The sequence below is a fragment of the Rattus norvegicus genome, chromosome 10 (genome assembly GCF_036323735.1).
Source record: "Rattus norvegicus strain BN/NHsdMcwi chromosome 10, GRCr8, whole genome shotgun sequence".
Taxonomy (NCBI): Eukaryota; Metazoa; Chordata; class Mammalia; order Rodentia; family Muridae; genus Rattus; species Rattus norvegicus.
The window spans coordinates 51729552-51734499 of NC_086028.1; the positions used below are offsets into that span (position 1 = coordinate 51729552).

Below are 4948 nucleotides of genomic sequence, written 5' to 3' on the forward strand. Positions count from 1 at the left end.
CAGCTTCAATTTACCACAAGCCAAGAGCTCATGAGTGAAATAGGAGACAGTTCTAGTCTTCACACTTACACGCTTCCTTCTGATGCTCAGGTCTAAAATCTGAAGGTAATAGCAGTGTCTAGGGTTATAATTCAGGAATGGGGGAAGAGAAAGAAGAGGATCTTAACAGCATCCCTAAACCTATACCCCTTAAGACTGTATAACAAGAAGAGACACACATGCTCTTATATAAATTGTGACTTCACTGCAAAAGATGAGTCTAATGCCAAGTTAAAAAAATTAAAGTCTACCCAGATCAAATATTTCATTTTATACATGAAAAGGAAAGGCATAGAAAGACTAAGATGATCTGAACACAAGCATCCTAATTTGTGACAGTATTGAGACTTGAATTTGTGCCTAGGCATATTGATGGTAATAAAGAGACTCACTGGGGCTTTCCATGAATGCTCATGCTATTCCAGTGGTGTCTGTGACCAGAGGGTAGTGATTGTATGGAGGGTGACCTAAGGACCATGATTCAAGCCTTTATTTGTATTACTGTATCCAGTCAATTGGGTCTGATAGACATCTATTGAATGCCTGCTATACAAGAGCCTTGGAGACCTCATGGTTGATCGAGGGAGACAAATGACTGATAAGCAAACAAATAAATGTTATCTAGGGTAATAAATGTTGAACAAAGTGCTAAGGGAACAGTGACAGGAGATAGTTTATTTTGCCCAGGCACAGGAGGAGGTATTCTGCAGACAGTGGGGAAGGATGGCAATTTTGTTTGTTTAGTGAAATGTGTTCCTATTTGAGTTGCCTCTTTGAATGACAGAGTATCTATAAAGAGAAAAAGATGGTATGAAATCATAAACAAAAACAGGCCCCAGTGAGTCTGGAGAATGATGGGCGAGAGTCCGAAAAAACTGTCTGTAGTTCCACTGGGTTGATAAACCTACAGGTCATGAAGGATTCTATTTTACACGTTACGACATTGGCAAGATAATGGAGAACTTTTAGGATGGGCTGGACCAGATCAGATTTTAAGCTTGGAAAACAAGTCCATGGGATCAGAGGATGAATGTATAAAGAAGACCAGAGAGTCAAAAAGCATAAAAATCAATAAAACAACTGTAATAATGTACAGCGATATAAATGCCTGGCTAGAGTTGTGCCAGGGTGGATGCAGAGGAGAATGAGTCTGGGAGCGAGATGGAGTCAGGACTGACAGGGTTCAGTACTGATTGCGTGTGACAGCTGGACTCCTCCAACTCCTGCCCCAGAGTAAAGCTGATGTAATGTTCACGGTGGTTACGAAGCTAATACTCCAATCTGACAATCATGGACCACTGATCTCTTCTTGGCTGCCTAATGCACTTAATGCCTACCTCTGCTATGTTTATAGTCTGCCATTGTTATATCACTGGACATTTATCTTCCAGAGCTAATTAAGAATTAAATTTGTGTCCTTTCTCATCAAAATCCACATGCAGGAGTCTTAACCCCACAACCTAGAATGTAGGTTTGCCCCAATATAGGATCATAATTGAAGTATTCAAGGAAATGTCCTATATGAAAAGGAGAATTGAAGATCTAGGTCCTCGTATAGGAAGAGTTCCAAGTGAGGAAGGCAAAGGTCAGGAAGACACCTCCCTCAGGCTCCTGCCTCCAACCTAGACTGGTAGCCAGCAAGTCCCCAGGATTATGAGTTAACACATTGCTGCCTGCCCCCTGTTAAGGAAGCCACAGCAAAGCAAACACTGAGCTGCACTCAAGCACTTCCCATAAGAGGCTTTCACTGACCACCTAACCTACAGCAGAGCCTCCTTGTCGCAAGACTTTGTTCTCTTGTCTTCACAGTGTTTAGTGCTACCCTATGTTCACTATTAATGTAACGTAATATAATATTTGATATACCCCCACCTCTCACCCCAGACACGGCTTGCCCTGCCACCCTTAGAATATATATTCTAGGACACTGAGATGCTTCTTGGTATTTGCCATATCTTTAAATACTTGGAGCAGTGGTTCTCAACCTTTGGCTGGAGACCCCGTTGGGAGTCGAATGACCCTTTCACAAGGGTACCAATTCATATCAGATATTTTGCATATCAGATGTTTATGTTATGATTCTTAACAGTAGTAAAAATCTCAGTTATGAAATAGCAACAAAAGTAATTTTCATGGACAAGGGCCATCACAGCATGAGGAACTATATTAAAGGGTCACAACATTAGGACTGTTGAAAACACTGCTTTAGTCTCTGTGCTCCCGTGTTGCACAGGCAGCCGCATCTTCTCATACAATGCCAGCCTTTTCCCTTACACTTGATGGTGAAGGTCAGAGTGAACAGATTTGGCTGTATTGAGTGTCTGGTTACCATGGCTGCTGCCTCATCTAATAAAATGGAGATTATTATCATTAATGACCCCTTTACTGACCTGAACTACGTAGTCTACATGTTCCAGCATGACTCTACTCATGGTAAGTTTAATGACACAGTCAAGGCTGAGAATGGGAAGTTTGTCATCGATGGGATGCCCATCACCATCTTCCAGGAGCGAGATCCTGCTAACATCAGATGGGGTGATGATGCTGGTGTGGAGTATGTTGTGGAGCTTAGTGCTATCTTTACCACCATGGGGAAGATTGGGGCCTACTTGAAGGGTAGGGCCAAAAAATGTTAGCACCTCTGCCCCTTCTGCCAGTGCCCCCTATGTATGAACCATGTGTGAACCACAAGAAGTATGACAACTCACTCAAGATTGTCAGCATTGTTTCCTGCACCACCAACTATTTAGTCCCTCTGACCAAGCTCATCCATGACAACTTTGCCATCATGGTAGGACTTCCAACCTCAGGCCATCCCATCACTTCCACTCAGAAGACTATGGATGGCACCTTTTGGAAAGCTGTGGTGTGACGGCCATGGGGTTGCCCCATCCCTTCATCCACTGGTGCTGCCAAGGCTGTGGGCAAGGTCACCCCAGAGGTGAATGGGATGCTCACTGGCATGGCCTTCAATGTTCTTATTCCCAACGTGTTGGTCATGGATCTGACATGCCACCTAGAGAAAGCTGCCAAGTATGATGATATCAAGAAAGTGGTGAACCAGGCATCTGAGGACTCACTAATGGACATTTTGGGCTACATTGAGGACCAAGTGGTCTCCTGCATGTTAATCAAGTAAATGATTAAGGCTAACCACAATGCCATTTCAACCTAAATGTCAATTTTTTTAATCTTTGCAATGTTTGGGAGGGCCTGTCTTTTTGGGTAGAATCATCTGGGACCACCTTACTTAAGTATCTGGAATGACTGGAAGGTTGGAAGTATCCACTAGAATGCTAGAGAGCTCTTCTATTATCTTACCTATATACTACCTATGTGGTCTAGCTGGATTCCTACCATACCTCATTCAACTTGGAGGACAGGCTGCCTGAGGCCAGATATTTCTCGAAGGGTGTACTGGAGCTGGTTGTATCTAAGATGTCTGCTAGAGTGACCACCAGACAACCTTTAACTTCTTTATAGTTTTACGTTCATTCTAAATGACATACCCTCCAATCACTGTGCCTGTTGTTGGTTCCCATGGTTTGAAAGAACCATGAAAAAAGTTCAGGATTAGGGCAGAATTCTTTGCCCATTCTCAGTAAAAAGGTGAGCATTTTCTCTTTTATGAGCCCATTATTTCTTCCTATTTATTTTGAATATATATTTTACTGTTAGTGTTTGCGAATCTCCTGCTTTTCCTATTCCTTTGGCCAAGACTAAAAAAAATCTCAGACACTGCTCAGTGGGTCATTGGTTTTATCATGGGTAAACTTATGGAGGCTCAGGACTATTGAGAACAAAGTGGAAAGCATTGCTCTTCTGAGCTTCAGAAGCCACATGATGCCACGTCTGTAATGCTCTGTTGATGCAAACAGCCATGTCTGTAGGCAGATTGGAGAAGTTGGGATTACAGTCTAGTTCCCAACAGCACAACCACAAAGATCACCAACAGAAGATGGTTTGGAGTGGGAAATTTTTCATATAGCTTTAGAAAATAGTTACCACTGAGTTCTGTTCCAAATCTGATCTTAGCTCTGGTTCCTGGGAATTCCATCTAAGAAAAGGAGACCTTTCCTGGGTTCCTGGGAGTCAATGCTTTCGGCAAACATTCTGGATGCTTCCAATGCTGATGTGCATGACCCCCTTGTAGGAGAACCAATTCAGTGCCTGCTTAACATCTTGCAGCCAGGGATCAATTCTGAACAAGGCAATGTGTTACTGTGTTCTTTGTAAGAAAGGAAGGCTGGGGATATGAGTGGGTGGGTGGAGAGATGGCTCAGCAGTTAAGAGCACTGGCTATTCTTGCAGAGGACCCAGGTTCAGGTCCCAGCACCCACATGTTAGCCCAGAACCCTCTGTAACTCCAGTTCCAGGGGATTCGAGATCCAAGGTACTCTTCTGACTTCTGTGGGCAACAAACTCACACACCTGTATGCAAGCAAAACCCATTCATTGTAAATATATCTTTTTAAAAATTTTTAAAAGAAAGGAAAATGTAGAGAACAAATGCCAAGGCATGACAGTGTATGGTGATAAAATTGCTATATTTATATTTTAAAATATGATGAGACAATTATACAGAATGAAAACAAAATAAAAACCCAGCCACCAAAATTTAGGTCCTCTATAAATGTAATTGTTTTCAGTTTCTACCTAAGGAAATTGATAGCATTCTCTGAGTGCTAACTAATAAATTTACTGTCTCTTCTGAGTTTATAGACTTTCTTGGGGGGGGCGAGGGATTGGCATCCTACCTATAACCAGAGAACTGCTTTAAAATTCCCCAGAGTTGATAGTTCTTGCAAGAGGGAACAACCTAGTTTCTCCTCTGGGCTTCTGAGTTGTTGCTGGTTTTTCTTTTTCATTGTTCTCTGATTTGCATCAACCTTGCTCTTAGTCAACATCT

General features: G+C 42.4%; 1 pseudogene; it reads left to right on the forward strand.

Annotated features, from left to right (window-relative positions):
- Window positions 1-1152: 1152 nt before the first annotated feature.
- On the forward strand, window positions 1153-2984 carry LOC102554448 (glyceraldehyde-3-phosphate dehydrogenase-like; annotated as a pseudogene).
- Window positions 2985-4948: the final 1964 nt, after the last annotated feature.